The sequence below is a fragment of the Pinus tabuliformis genome, chromosome 6, assembly GCF_031772625.1.
Source record: "Pinus tabuliformis cultivar Carrire ecotype Pingquan chromosome 6, CPIR1, whole genome shotgun sequence".
Taxonomy (NCBI): domain Eukaryota; kingdom Viridiplantae; phylum Streptophyta; class Pinopsida; order Pinales; family Pinaceae; genus Pinus; species Pinus tabuliformis.
Genome location: NC_142292.1, coordinates 1492740396 through 1492757456, shown reverse-complemented (window position 1 = coordinate 1492757456; position 17061 = coordinate 1492740396). Strand labels below are relative to the sequence as shown.

General features: G+C 41.2%; 1 pseudogene; it reads left to right on the top strand.

Moving 5' to 3' along the window:
• Positions 1-3661: 3661 nt before the first annotated feature.
• On the top strand, positions 3662-14656 carry LOC149264309 (phosphoenolpyruvate phosphatase pseudogene; annotated as a pseudogene).
• The last annotated feature ends 2405 nt before the right edge of the window (positions 14657-17061 follow it).

Sequence of the window (17061 nt, the reverse complement as noted above, 5' to 3'; positions counted from 1 at the left end):
TTTAAAGAAATCGCGATGCTCCCGGGCGAGACTCCCTGGGATCTGGATCAACGACTGAAGAGTACAATCCACGAATCCAATATGACGTTGACAGATGGACAGCATCACGCATGGTTTGTAGCATCTCTGAAACCACACTTGAGGATGGTGCTATCACAACAGAAACTTTCCACCCAAGCCGAAGCATTGGAAACGGAAATGAGATTACATGAGACCCCGACACAAGACCCTGGGTTGGGAGTTCAACAAATCCACACGCAACTATAGAATCTGTGTTTGGAAATGCAAAGTTTGAAGCAGGATAGGACATCGTGGCCAGAGGCGTGCGAGGAAGTATGGTGCATAAATTGAAAAATCTAGGGCCATGACAAGGATCACTATCTAGTCTTCGCGAACTACTTGGCAGGAGGAGGGCCAATGTCATTGAGACTGGAGGCACAGGCAGGGCCGAGTGTGGCACCCACTTTATGGTGCACGATCTATCAGATAGGAGGGAAACACATAATGGATAATTATCATTTGTTTCAGAAATATACACAAACACCCCAACAATTGTTTTGTAATTTCTACAGGTCGGTAAGCAACGCTGAGCGCACTTGCCGCAGTTATGAGCTAATGATGGATCAGACCCCTACCTATAGGATGCAGACCGAAAAGCGAGCCCTCGACCCAGATGTAGGGATGGAACAAACTGTATTTCAGGGGCGAGGTCGAGGACGAGGTGGAATGGGACCAAGAAGGGGCCGTAAACAATTAATTTGTTACAATTTTGGAGAACCAGGGCACTATGCCTACAACTGTACCAACCCAACGAGGATATCCTGTTCGTATTGTGCTCAGTTTGATCATGAAACAATAGATTTTCCTATGTTGATCACAAGGATGTGTGAAAAAGGGGTATTCCAGCCTCCCCCGACTCAGAATATACAAATGATGAGGTCTGAGCCACACGAAGAGGACCCGAATGTAAACATGATGCTCAAAAGCGGTACGACCACGGGAGAGGATATGGGGAAGCAACCAAAGGAAAGTATGTGGGTTCACAAGGCTCTTGCAAAGGAACCTGAGTTTGAAATAGAATGTGCAAAGGAGAAATTCATGGAAGCTAAGAAGAGCTTCATGGAGGCCTCCACTTCAAGTAGTAAGGATCAACCAGAGCCAGGAATGGATCCTTCAGTGCTCACTACCTTTCTTGAGACATGCATGAAACTGCTGCGTGACGTCAAGGCAATTAAAGGACTACAAGAGCTTATCACCAGGTGCGCGGGGTCAGGAGAACCACACGTAGTCTAGAAATTAGGGAAGCATGCATTGCGCACTAGAAGGGAAATGAGGTTGATTGCAAAGACTGGTGAGTATGAAATGGATCAGGTAATCCTAGATCTGGGTTATGACGTGAACGTATTACTGAAGCAAACATGGGAATGCATGGGTAGGCCCGCGTTACAATGGTCCCCTATTCAATTACGAATGGTGAACCAATAGAATATTTTTCCCATGGGGAGGTTGCAAGGGGTAACATTTGATATTGAAGGTGTGAGCACCCAGGCAGATTTTGAAGTAATAGGGATTGTCAATGACAACAGTCCCTATCCCACACTGTTAGGAATAGACTGGGCCACCGATATGAATGCATTCATCAACCTAAAGAAGCGCAAAATGATCTTCGAGAAAAATTCATTACGCGTAGTAGTCCCACTGGACCCAGCCGAAGGAGTGCGCTACACTGAACCAATGCGCGACGATGATAGCGATGATGATCTTGATTGTATTTACAAGATAACTACATGAGACTAGGATTGGGTGAATTCGACTGTAGATGGGAGGATCTCGTGGGAGCACGAAAGCTCCTGCACTTCAGATTCAGATGAAGAAGTAGAATGATGGCAGAATCAGTTGCATGAAGTGACGACACTAAATTGCAACATGATGGTTAGATCACTGCATTGCGTGACAACAGAGGCAAGAGAACTACCGACATATGATGGATTGACAGTGGTGGATGAATTCCTGAGCAAATTTGAAAGCGCAGTATCGGAACAGTAGCAGTTCGATGCGTTGAAGTGGGCACTACGTGCAACACCCGCACGATGGTGGGGTGCACATCAAGGAAATTTTGAGGACTGGTATGGATGTAGAAGGATGATGCCCCTACAGTTTGAATCCCCCAGCTTCGAACAAGAGTCAGTCAGCAAGGACAGAGAAACTTGTGCACCCACCTGTCTCGATGGGTACAGACATGTGCTGTGCAGCCCGCACAAGCACACCCAAACTCAGGATAAAAAATCCGAACAGGACACAGCAGTAAGAAAGGTGACGGGCAAAAAAAACATTCCATGTGGAAGCATTCAATAAGGAGTGCAGAGTTCTGAACAGGGTTCACCAGGTGAGAAGACCTGATTGGGACTTGCGCGTGCCAGTGATTCGATGGGCCTATAGGACCATGTGAAAAAACCTGAGCGCAGAGACAATTCTAAAGCTGAGGAGCAGAGTCAAGACCATAATTTTGGAGGAAAGGAATCCACACGCAATAGATCCCACAGTTGGGATAGTACGCGAGGACCCAGATGAAGGAATTATGCAGCTATGTGAGGACGAACATATGCAGATTCAAAAAGCCATTTGGCAAGGGAACCTTAAACTTCGCGAACTCAAAGAAGATTGGGTACGACTAAGGAAGAAAAGCATGTTAATGGATGCGGAGATCAAAAAATTGGAAAACGAAATCACGCAAGTATGTCTCGTTGATAAACTAAGAATGACAAGACAAGATACAAACAACCTTACTACTGCATTAGAAGATTGTCACCGAGAATTTGTGACTCTGCTACCATGGCTGCAACTGCACCTTACCAAACAAAGTAACCAGGGGAGTGCACCACATAAGGAAGAACGTGTGGCGCCAATTGTCACGAGGGTAATTGAGGAGTGCCCATGGACTAGGCTGGAAGGTGAATTGAAGTCTCGCATAGGTGGTGCGACCACTTGACTAGCCGTAGGGCACATAGTCTCAAGGCTCCAATCAGTTGAAAGAGAGCACAGGACTATAAAAGAGTCTGTGGAGGAGCTATGTGATAAGGAGGTTGTGCATAGGATCGACATGTCATAAGGGTCGCACCCGCGTGGAGGGGGCTGCGCTGCTGCACGGGTAGGCTAGGAAGTGACCATTGGTATCATTGTTCATGAAAAAATGTCCAATTTAAGACAAAGAGGAGCAGGGGGTGGGAAATTAAGGCATGAATTAAGAGCTAGATTTGGGACGATCTGCTACCAAGAAGGCATTAATGACTCATAAATGGGGGGAATGGTCAAATTCAAATTCAGAAGATGGTATAAAAATACCATGGCTGGCCACAAGACAACACTTGTTTGTTTGAGATTTGAGCTGTTACAAAGAGCACAGAGTGTTGAGCGCCAAGCGGTGTTTGAGCCCCTAAAGTCGCGAACAACTACAGACAACCCGAACAAGATGACAACTACCAGGAGAGGTGTGGGTTTTGTCAAAAGTATCGTCGAGGAAGCTGTGTAGAGCCCTACGACGCCAGTGTGGGATGTGCCGAAAATCCTGAAATCACCTCAAATGCCAAGGCCCAAGAAGGACAAGCAGACATCAGCACCATTCTGCATGTCCCCACGAAATCCGTAGTTTGGTAAACTTTCCATGGAGGAAAATGGCAAGGCTATAAAACTTGAAATAGATGATGAGGAGGAGGACCTACAAGCCCTCGTAGATGAGATAGAGGCAGATGAAGAGATGATAGAAGACATCCAGTTGGTGCGCACTGCAACACAACTGCCTGAATACATTCCCCAGTGGAAAGGGAAAGTTAAGGTACCCAAGGATCTAGATGCCACTAAGAGCGCACTCCAAACCCCTCTCCTCCCAGATGGAGTTATGTCCGAAGGCTCGGCCCTAGGCTGAGTGCCCACAATGAAATTTGAAGACTAGGACCTCACGGAAGGTGAAAAGTTCCCCCATTTACAAACTAAGAACCTCATGAAACAAAGCAAGGAGGGGTTCGTTACAATGCTAGAACTGCAGAAATGGTTGCGCTATGTGGAGAAGGCCGGGCTACTGGACCTACTATGGCTTCTGCATTTTCACCATGCACTAATTACGATCTTTATCATCAGGTAGTTGCTTTTCCTAGTGCACGATGGGTACTTGTGGCTGGAGGAGCCCATTCCCATCACGACAGAGCTTATCCACAAGATTTCTCGGCTTCCCTGTAAGGGAAAGGACCCTGCAGAGATAGCTGGAAAAAGCAGAGATTTGGCGCTCACAGAGGCCATGAAAAAGAAGTATAAATTGGAAAAGAAGAAGAGAGGCTATGTCATCAGTAGCATTAAAGACAAGGGGGTGCACATAGCCACCCAACTGCTGGCAGAAAGGGTGATGAGAAAATGTCGCGGCGACGAGGTACCAGTGCTTGTGGTTGCGTTGGCCGAACAGTGCACGGAGGGGGTCCAGTTCAACTTGGCTAAGTTCCTCTGTGGGGAGCTTTTGACCAATTGTAAGGAAGCTTAGGAGTAGGGCAAGACCTTCCACTACGCATGGTTGCTTATGTCCATCTTACTGGTGACATGGGAGCTGCCAGAGGACAGTCAATTTCCTCATATTCAATAGGACTTGTCGAAGGCTGCCAAATATGCATCACACTGGGCTACGAAGGACACCACGCGAATCATAAGACTAAGATCTTCTGAGTGCTCATGGAGGTGAGTGTTTGAATTTGGATTAATAGAAGGCCGCGCCTATCCCCCACAGTGTACAACAATCTGCAGACCTTTGTAGACTTCAAGGCAGATATGCACAATGTGTATATTAAGGCACGCAAGGATCTGCCGCAGAACTGGACCAAACTTCCTTTCATTGCGATTGATGATGCCATTTTCGTTGTGCTTGACTCATGGCATCCTGAGTGGTGCGCCCTAGATCTGGTGGAGAGCGATAAGACAATGGTGCAAAAACAAAAGGATGCCACCAAGTTGTTGGCTCAGTAGAACCGCAACGAGCAATTAGCTGCGGATGTAAGGGTTGTCTGGGAGGTAGCGAAGGCCACCACAGAGCAGACCAAGGCCGCCAAAAAAGCAGCAACAACACAGGCAATAGGGGTCACCACAACGCGGGAGGAAGGAGGCCTGGACTTGACCACGAGACAGGGAACAGAGGACAAAGCGGAAGGTGTGGACCCAAGCACGACATCTACACAACTGAAATGGCTGTGCAGTACAGAATGAGAAGGCTCACAGAAGAAGACCAAGGCTTCCAAACCAGACAGTGAACCTATCACACTGGCAGAGGGTGAGCTCTATGACATCGGCGACACAGTTCGCGAGGTCACTAGGGAAGCGCTCTAGGAAGCGATGACAGAGCAGTAGACTGTGGGCCCAGCTGTAGGAACTTCAGGTGCGGCCCCCATAGGAGGGAACAGTATCCGCCTACGGTGTCGCTGGTACATCGGCAACGGAGCAGTTGTTGTGGGCCAAAATGGCTAACACCATCATGTTACCATAAGGAGCACTAACAGTGGAAAGCACGAAAGGCAGAGCCGTAGTGGGCCAGATCAAGGGACTTGGCCTAAACTTGGCTGCCCTTCCGCAGGATACATTATACTAGCTACAGGACAGAGCGACAGTAGAACTCTGCACTAGGGAAGGACGCACAATATAGATGCTCAGCGAACAAAGAATCAACATCGAGTAGCTTAGTCTACAACGTGATGAAGTGTTGGCACAGAATCAACAACTAGAGCAAATGGTAGAGGAAGCATGTCGTCGCGTTCCAGAGCTAGAAATTGCGACAGACCTCCCAATTGGAGTGCGAATTCACAAATTGGCCAGTGGATTCCGCGAGGAAAAGGAGGAAGCAACGAGGATACAGCTGGACCTCAACCTTTAGATTTCCGAACTGTGATTAAAGGCGCAGTCATCCACAACCCCAGAAGTTAGGGAATAGTGCACTGGCACTATCCAAAAAGGGCTGGAGGAAATAGGACAGGTAGTGTAGACCTGTACTACTATGTTGGAAGAATCCTTCATGGTCCTCACTTCCTTACAGGAGGACCCCACCATACAGCACCTGGAAACAAAGGCACGAGAGCTTTAAGTGCAGTATGATAGAGTGCGCGGAATGACGCAAACAGTTGTCCTGACCCAATGGCTAGTGAAGCTCCAGCAGGAAAAGGCATTGAAGGAACAGGTGGATACCACACGACAGGAAGAGGCAGTACTTAAAGCGCGTGTCTAGCCTTGGATTGATGAGGCCTTCCTCGTCATTGACGACATTGAAGGAAAGCTCGAACAGATGAAAGTGATGCATGCCTTAAGACAAAGATTTTCCCCTGACAACGAGCATTCAGCCGAAAGAGTAGAGCGGATCCAGTAGACGACAGAACAATGCATTGCGAACCTTTGCACAACACAGGCACAGTTGGAGGGGCTCCGTGCCAAGATCGCCACACCAGCAGAGTGACTCGGGACAAGTCACAATGATTGTGTTGGGGGCCTGTTGGGCGTGGGATCCCCCGTAGCATGTTTCGGGGCTCAAAGCCCAAGTTTGGTGAAGTATATTGTAAGACTCCACAAATTGCGAGTGCGGAGTGTGAAGTCTAGGATGAGTCATAGGGCTGTCTGCCCTAAAATATTTTAATTTAATGTAAAGTAGTGTCAGCCTACCCATGGTCCACGGACCATGGGATTGTATAAATAGAGTGAGGCTCTAAGTGTAAAGAAAGGTAATGATAGATAGAATAGCAAAGGCATAGTTTGAGGTTAGAGTTGAATCTAAAGTGTACTAGGTCATAGTATTAGGAAGAGGCTTTGCAGCTGAGTGTGCAGAGGCCTAGTAGAGTCTGCAGCTGAGTGCATAGACCCCTGCAGCTGAGTGTGTAGGGCAGAGTTAGGTCTGTACTTGGGATTGAAATTTGATAAAGAGAAGTTTACTCTGCGCATCTATTCTTGAATCCATATTTTGATGTTACACATTACTTTTACTCTATTTACTTACTGCACGCAATTGATAAGTACTTGTATGAATGTTTATATATGAAAATATTCTAAGTAATCAGCTAACAGAGCCTAATTAAGGAAGACTTGGGTAAATAACACAGGTCACACTGTGGATAGAACTGCGCAAAAGACAATATCGCAGGGTGCAGGGTGCCCGCTAATGTGCGTAGCACAGTAGTGCAAAGATTGGACCGCGTACCAATCACCTCCTATCAGACATCCCCATGGTGCAAAAACCTGGTTCTAGCACCCTCCCATACTACTTCGGGTGAGACCTCAGCCTGCGCTATGCGAACTGTTGCTGAAAGGGCCAGTAGTACCGGGATTTTCTTGGATAAATCACTTCTGAACTTGGGTCAGGCCCCACTAAGCCAAAATTTTGTTCCGATGTTTTAAGGAAATTGAACTATTTCGATGCCTTTGGTACTTATCTTGTTGAATATGTGTTTTATTTGCTTTACTGTTCGTTATGTCTATTGAACTACTTTTCTAGATAACTAACGAACCTTTCCTTTCTCTCGTGTGTCTCTCTTAATGATGGTACTATTACTTATAGTGGCTCACTTTTATTTCCATCTCGTGGGAGTCTCCATTTACATATTGCAATTGGTGTTTCATAATGTCAACTTTCTTGTTGATTCCAAAGTTTATGTCAAGGCAAACCTTGAAGTTATCGTAGCAAGGCCGAAACTGTGGATGGGGCTCCCACTCCAAACAGTGTCAGGTCTAATTGGGACTTCACATTTGGGATACCCCTTTGGTTGACAAATTTATAGCACCACCAACAGGGTGATTATGAAGGGAAGACAATTATTGTTTCTTGGGTGACTACCAAAGTCTAGATCTAGTGAAGTGTTTTATGATACTATGGAACACAATTATAAAGATCATGCACTTATATATTATTTAACTATACATCTAGTTTTATTCATCATTCACTTATTAATGACCTTGAATATGGCACCAAATACTATTAAAGAATTCGAAATGAGAATTTTGTTAGCGATTTTTCATTTTCAGCTCCCCCAAAAATTGCAATAGATGTTGCTTACAGTTTTGGATTTATAGACTTCACGAGAAAGAAATTCATTTGTTTTCCACTTTTAACCATTACTTACAAGTAATGGATAAGAAGTACTATATGTTGGAGATATTTATTATGCTGATAATTATGAATATGATTCTTTGCGACACATGTGGCCACTTTATTGAGCTAAGTGCTACTTATTAACCATGGATATGGACTGCAAGAAATCATGAAATAGAATTTTGACCAAAATTAGGAAAAATTGATCCCTTTGAGACTTATTTTTATAGATATTATGTTCCTTACATCACATTTGGTAGCACCTCATCTCTTTGTTAGTCAATAAAATGGGCATCAATGCACATAATTGTGCTATCAAGTTATTCACCATTTGATCCAAGTGGATATTGGTGGCCACCTGCCTAATCCACTTGTACCCCCACTATTGTTTCCTATTAGTTTCCTATTTTTAGCATAGTTTCCTATTTTGGAATTTTTCTATTTTTGGTAATTTTCTGGGTCCTTAACTTCTAGAGTTGGTTTAAGGCCCTAAACGGTGTTTTTTATGGAAACAAGCAAGCAAAGTCTAAAGACTCACATTTGTATTCAAATGTTGTTTTCCTTGGATAAACCTTTCTAATGAGTTATTGTGCTCGCCAAACAGAGATCATATGTCAAAGTTACAAACCCGGGAAGTTGACATTCCGACTAAACCCATTGGTGCCCACAAGCTTTTGGCACTTCATCTCCTACGATTAGGCTTTTGGATGTTTAGGGTTTCTCATTGTTTCTTCGTGATAAAAAGGACTCAGAGCCTCATTGTAACACAGTTAAGAAGGCATGTAGCCATCATATCTCTTCTTAGAGATAAGCTACCATTGCTCAAGCTAGTTTTATTTCATTCTACATGTAAACAATTTTCAACATTTTCTATGCATTAATTGAAGTTCCATTTCACTATATCTCTATGTTTTTTTGTTTAAATCTATATTTCATTTTTTCCTTCATAAATTCATATTAGTGTTATCATAGAGGTTTTCTCTTTCTCTATTTTCTATACAAGTCCCCAACAAGGTCAGGGCATAAGGAGTTTGAATCCTTGCAAGACCTGCCTCGCCGACCCCAATGGCCTCCCATGGAAGAAGAAAAGAAAGACAAGGGAGAAAGAGATTATTTCAAACTATTTCTTGAATAATCCCTCAAGCGACAAAGGAATGACATGATGGATATTCTTTTCTAGATCTTGAGATGAATGCTAATAGGTGATGCATCTTCATCCAACAACCACTTTAGAAGCACTTCCCTCTTTAAGGTACAAGTTAATTTTGACATTCCTATATTTTAAGGCTAGATAGATAAAAATTCTCTAGAAAAATGGTTTTATCTACTGGAAGGATATTTTTCGGTCCACAATTTTTCTCATAGAGAAAATATTACTTTTTCACTCTTCAAGCCTAGCTCCCCATATCAAGGACTGGTGGGAAACTTACACTGAGAAAAGGGCCAAGGAGGAATCCTCATTATTTTCAGCTTCACCCTCTTGGGACTCTTTCTGAGATGTTGTTCAGGAAGACTATCGCCCTGTTGGAAGCTATGAAGACAATACATAAAATGGACCACACTACTATAGGAAAGAGACCAAGAAGTGTTGAAGTTCATGAATATCTTTCATACCCTACACACAAAGCTAGGTATTAAGGACTCTAAGCGACATATTATTGTCAAGTATCGTGGTTGTCCACATAAATACATCCAAGAAGAAATGGAGTTCCTAGACATATCCTCACTTGGTGCAATGTACCGATATGTTGTCAAGATAAAGTAGAAATTTAAATGGGGAATTTGGATCTATAAATACAGAGCAGGGAAAAGGCACCTCCAAACTATAGAAAAAAGGATAGAGCCAAGGTGGAATGACCCATGAAAACCCGTTGAAGCAACAAGCAAAGAATAACAATGGGAAGAACAAGAAATAAACAAGAAAGTGTAGTGAGTTCCACAAGATCCCCACTCACAACAAAATTGAATGTCACATAAAGCAGTGGTTGGTGGTTGAGTTGAAAGATTCAGAGGCAGATGCATGTTTCAACTATGAGACAGAACCTGACAAGGGGAACAAACCATTAATGCAGAACCTAGTGACACTATTACCACCACCAAGGTCAAGAAAACTGAGCCCAAATATTCGGAGGAGGGTGATAGGCTCTTCCACTCACAGATTTGGGTGAAGGGTACCCCGCTATAATTCATTATTGATAGTGGGAGCCAAAAAACCTCATCTCAACAAAGGTTGTTAAGTGGTTGGGCTTGCCAACAACACCACACCTGTAGTCATACACCATCGGGTGACTCCACCAAGGGTGATATCTTTGCATCAGTTAGCAGTGCTGCTTGCATTACAACATCAAGCCTTTCACAAATGATATATTGTTTGATGTTTCTCCCCTTGAAGTTTGTGATGTTTTGTTGGGCCAACCATATTTGTGGAAGTGTCATACCGTGTATGAGTCCAAACATTGTATTATTATTATTACTATGGGTAGAAAGTTATACATGATACTAGAGGAATTCTTATCTACCACCATTTCCTTGATCTCTGCTAAGCTCATCTCCCAGACTGGGAAATTTATTTTCTTCTTGATTCACTCTCAAATTAAGGGGAATATTGTGGCCACATCCATGGCCCTTGGAAAGGGTCCCTTCGCATAGCAGAAGTAAGTGCATAAGGTCATGGAAGAGTACAGGGACATCTTCTCCTTGTCCATAGGGATACCTTTGCACTGTCAGGTCAAGCATTCGATCGATCTAACTCCTAGAGCATTGCTACCTAATGGGCCAATATACTACCACTCTCTTTTAGAAAATAAGGAAATCAAGTGATAGATATAGGAGTTGTTGTAAAAAGGGCACATCCGACCAAGTTCCCCACCTTGTGGGACCCCATTTATACTCTTACGGAAGAAATATGGGACATGGAGACTCTAAATTAATTATCGGGCACTAAAAAGAAATCATAGCCAGGAACAGATACTCGATCCCACGGATTAGTGACCTTCATGACTAGCTTAAGTGGGGTAAGTACTTTAACAACATTGATTTGAAGTTTGGATATTGCCAAGTTCCAATAGAACCCATCGATGTGCAAAATAACACCTTCAAGTCCAAGAAGGGTATTTTTGAGTGGTTAGTCATGTTTTTCAGATTGACAAATTCCCCGCAACTTTTATGTGGCTGATAGATGACATATTGCGACCTTTCACCAAATCGTTCATGGTTATATATCTAGATGATATCCTCATCGTCAAAAAGAGTTGGGAAGAGCACTTGAAACATATTTGACAGGTCTTTCGAATCCCGCAACATCATAAACTTTGTGCCAATCTAGAGAAATTCTCCTTTAGCATGGGCCAAGTGCAATATTTGGGCTACATAATTGATGAGAAAGGCATGCATGTGGATGCAGTTAAGATCCAACTTATTCAGGATTGGACAACCCATATGACTCTAACAGAGCTTTGCAATTTGTTGGGCCTTGCTAATTTATATCGGAGATTCATGTTCGAGTTCTCTCACATCACTTGGCCCTTAAGTCAAGTTACCAAAGGTAGAGAAAAATAAAACATTTTTTGGTTTGAGTCACAACATAATTGAATTAAAACAATGCCTTTTCTTTGCACCACTCCTCACCTTTCCAAACCTGCAACAACCATTTGAGATTGAGATAGATGCCTCCTATTATGCTATTGGTGCAGTCCCCAGTCAACAAGGGCATCCATTGGCCTATCATAGTGAGACACTCTCTGATACTGCTCGAATATGCCGCACCTATGATAAGGAAATGTATTCTATTGTACGAGCCTACCAACAATGGAAACATTATATTTTGGGGAAGGAGACAATAATCGACACGGATGACCAAACTATTCAATTTATGTAGACAAAGGGAAAGTTACAAAACGATCAACATCAGAAATGGTCCACCTATCTACATCAATTCCATTTGCACATTAAATACAAGAAGGGTAGCACCAATCACATCGCAGGCTGCCTCAACTAGACCTTTATTGTGGCACTAAGATCCATTCTCAACTCTTGTGGGCATGAGACCTTTGGATGGTCACAATTATAAAATTGACTCGAAATTTTCTGCCACCTATAAGATGTTGATGTCTAGAGAGCCAGTTTAATGCGTCCACCTTCAAGATGAATTGTTGTGTTACATGGGACATATTTATGTTCCTTCAAGTGACCATGCCAAGCTAATTTAGGAGGCACGTTACATCTAGGCCACATGACACTTTGGTGTGGAGAAGACAGTGGCAATACTGCAAAAGTATTTTTAATTGCCAAAAGTTTGAGAGGATATTAGTAAATATATCAGATATTTCACTGCTTGTGACATAACTAAGCCAACCATTAAGAAGCAAGGCTTATACATCCCTCTTCCTATTCCTATCCGGCCTTAGGAATCCATCTCTATGCATTATATTTCTAGCATTCCTTCCACCAAGCATGGTAATGAATATGTGTTTGTGGTCATTGATAGATTTTCTAAGCTGGCCATATTAACTACTTATAACAAGAATATCACAACAGAAGCGACTTCCAAGCTCTTCTTCAAAGAGGTATGGGTACATTTTGGGATCTCGTAGGTCATTATATTATATCAGGATAGTAGGTTCCTAAGTGCATTATGGTTGAGCCTCTGGTCATTTTTGGACATCAATCTCACCAAGTCGATTGCTTTCCAATCCGAGATCGATGACCAAAAAAGGTCATCAATAGGATGATAGTGCACATATTACACATGTATAACTCTAAGGATCCATGAACATGGGATGAGAGTATTCCCTACGTTCAATGGAACTACAATATAGCTCTTCATATCTCAATTAGCCACATCCCATTTCAACTTGGCTTGGTATTTCAACCAATGTGTGACATTGATGTAACAATGCCTCTTTCAACTACACAAACAAAATATGCTCATGTTCAATCTGAAGCTAATAAATCCATCAAGTTTATTAAACACATTCAACACATCTATTAGCAGGTTCATGATATCTTGGATAAAGCTAATGTTAAGTATAAAGAATGTCATGATCAACATTAGGTGCCACATTAGTTTCAAGTGAGTGACAAGGTTTGGTTGCATTTGCAGAAGGAACACCTTGCAGGAGCCCATTGAAAGATCTGACCACTCTGATATAGGTCTTACACTATCACCAAGGTTGTGGGTGACAACACTTTTGAGCTAAGTATCCCCCATTCCTTAGCCCACACCCAATATTCAATGTGGATTTCCTTTGACCATACTTTCTACCATTGTTAGACACATTAGACGTTGTCAAGTAGCTGACACCAATAAAGCTCAACACATATTGCAATGAACAAGCCACAAGTGATCAGATCATGGAAACACAGATTAATAACACTCGCAAATGGAGGATCCAACTTTATCAAGTTTCCAACGCCTGCCAAACCCTGCACCAAGGCAAGTGGCTCACTAGGGATCAAGTTCACCATAAGTTTCCCCATCTCATGGAGGCACTCAACGCAATGGGGACCATTTCTTCCTAAGGGGGGAGGATTGATCTAGGTGGATATTGGTGGTCACCAATCTATTCCACTTGAATCCCAAACAATTTTTCCTGTTAGTTTCCTATTTTTTAGCACAATTTCCTATTTCTACAATTTTTTATTTTTGACATTTTTTTGGGTCCTGAACTTTCGAGCCATTTTGAGGACCTAAATATAATCTTTTAGGGAAACAGGAAAATTTGAGGTGAAAATTCACATTTTCAATCAATTTTCTTTTTATCCTCAGACAAACCTTTCTAACAAGCTATCATGTGTGCCAAGTGAAGATTGTGTGCTAAAGTTACGACCCTAGGAAGTTGACATTCCAACTAACCCAATTGGGGACCACAAGCTTTTGGTGCTTCATCTTCCAAGGTTATGTTTTTGGATATTTAGGGTTTCTCATTGTTTATTCATGATAAAAGAGGCCTCTAAACCTTATTGTAACACACTTTATAAGGCATGCATCCATCACATCTCTTATTAGAGTTAAGCTACCATCGCGCAAGCTAGTTTTCTTTGATTCTACATATAGACAGTTTTAAAAATTTTCTATGTATTAATTGAAGTTTCATTTCGCTATATCTATGTGTTTTTTTGTTTAAATGTGTATTTCATTTTGTTCCTTGATAAATCTAGATCATTATTTGTAAAATATACTCCTTAGTGGGTATGACTAAGGAGTGACTTAGGACGTGTTGATAGAGAGAAAACACCTTGGATTCTTATTCTTATGCATGCTTCTCTTTACAATAGTGACGGATTCACTAGATGGAAGGAGAGAGTATGAAAATTGAGTTTGAGTTTTGGTTCATAAAATATGAATTCAACATTATTTTTGTAGGCCATTATCATGCATGGAAATGATCTTATAGAATCTCCAATGTAAAATATAACATTACAAATGGAGCATGTAAACTTGAGAAAGATAAATAAACTCTAATGTATATAGCTATTGGTGATAGTGGAAACCTAGAATGCCTTGCTCGGCTCTTCAGAGAGCGACAACCTACATACTTTATATTTTTGTGTGGCTAGTTATGGTCATGATATGCTAGTGACAAAGAATCTTCCTGCCCCCCTAGAACCCATGTCAATGAAAATGAGGAACTGAAAGAGGATGATAATGAAGTGAAATGGTGACTGACACTTCTATTGAAGCTACATAGCAACATAAATCAATTGAATTTTTCTGCGAGTGAAATGGTCATGTTGCACTGCGATGAAGAACAAAAATATAAGAAAATAAATATTTTTTGAAGAAAGAATGAAGAGGTTGAGGTTGATAAGAAGTCTAAAGTTGAAAACAATGATGAGGTATCTAAGAAGCTAGTTAAAAATCAACTCTCAGGGAGGAGACTATTCTAATAAAATTGAACACAATGAGTATTCATGATGAGCCTAGCCCTACTTTCAAGGTGTGCTTGAAGACTAAAGATACTCCTAAACAACTACAATCTACATGCAATCTTCCAACGTTTCTCCAGCAAAAATCATTGATGCCTATTTTGAAGTTCTTTTGAAGGGCGTTGGAAAAGATTTTAAAAAGAACCGACTCAAAGAAATGCTATTATTGGGAGTTGTGGAATATGAAAATTGTTAGTTGATTCATCCAAGCTTGCTAGAGAATGGTGAAAATAGAGTCTATAATGCATTTTGTTAAAAATCCTATTTAATACAAACCCACAGACATAATAATTCAAAGTAGAGGCAAAAAAGAAGAACACTCAGCTAGTTGAACATAGGTTTTCTGTAACTTGGCACATTAAATTTGCTATACTTATATTTGATTCCCTTGATTGTTATATAAGTATACTAATCCCCCAAGCATAGATAAAAGGCTCAATGGTCAATTCTACATTTTGTGCATTAGGACATGCAAGAGTACATGCATGGGGGAGATCTATCAATTGGCCCTCTTGTTGACTTTTCATCCCATTCCTATACATGTTTACTATACCTCTTATCACATTTTCTCATACTTTTGAAGCTAAGTATCATCATAGGCTTATAGAGGTATAAAATTGTTTACTATCATAATTTCCTTTGTTTTTGATGAGTAAGACAGGTTTGAACTAATACCACTAATGATGGTTATGCTTAATTTAATTCATGTAGCTCTTATCCACTTATGGTAACCAACCTCTAAGGTTGCCATATCTACACAACTTTAGGTGAAACTCTAGAACACATATATTGTTTATGACTCCAGAATATGGATCCTTGTTGTTCAGAATCCAGGTCATTCTTACAAGCCTCCAGCTCACAAAAATGTCTCAGTCAAATTATGCCAAGCATAAATGAGTAACAATATTCACACATAATTTTTGGATTTATGAGGATGAATTCAAAGATTTTATGGCAGGGGCTTTGTGCAGAATGTTCCCAATTAGGTGACATATGAGTAGATTTCCTAGAAAATGTGTGATTTGGGAGCTAAGGGAATTTCTTTAAATGATATTTTCTCTGTTGCAATCATATTTTAAACCACATCTCAAACAGAGCACCCAATTATCAAGGAGATAAAATCAAGTTATTTCTAGATGGTTTTATGTTATAGAAATGATTTGTAATCGGATCTTGAGTTGTCTCTTCAACCAAGATCCACCAAAACTGGAATAAAAAATATCTTGTAAGTTTTTCATAGTTTGATAGTTTTGATTTGGGTGAATTGGTTTCAATTCATACATGGACAAAGAACAGAGGGAAGGAGGAGAGAGGAGAATATAGTATCAAATCACCATCATATCATTTGATTGTTGTATTGTTGAACTTTAATTCCATCAATATAAGAGAGACCAAGCTGATGTTCTAAGAAAAATATGTGTAGGCATGATCAATCCTTAGTGCTATAGTTCTCTTGTAAGGTGAAGCCAATTAGTAGAGTGCCTCAACTCAACTAATGTTGCAATTCGGTTCCTCAATGTAGTTTGGATAAGTATAATTAGTTTGCATTCCATTTTCTTTGAATTCGATAAGTAATCTAATTGTCAAATCAATTAGTTTTGTTTCTATTCAATTATTGTTTCTTTGCTTCATTCAATTGCATCCTTTATTTCATGTGTTTTATGTGTTAATAATTGGTCATGAGTGAGACAAGCTAAGAAAACTAGTGAAAAAGGCCTAAAGACCTTGTGTTGTTTAGTATTGATCTCAGAATTTGAATTTATAATACATCAATGAACATTCTATATCTTCTAGGTCTAGATCTAGATCACACTAACAACTCACCAGTGGATCATCAAAACACCTCATCAAGATAAGAATGAAAATTGTATTCTCATATTGTGATTGTTTATGGACTCATAGTGTGACATTATGTATCATTCCTTGCACATAGTAAGTCTCCCCTTGAAAGTTGAATGCCAAGTCGAACACCATATTTTATTATAGGAACACTTGAGTTCAATACATGTGAAAGAACATGATGTGCACCATTAAAG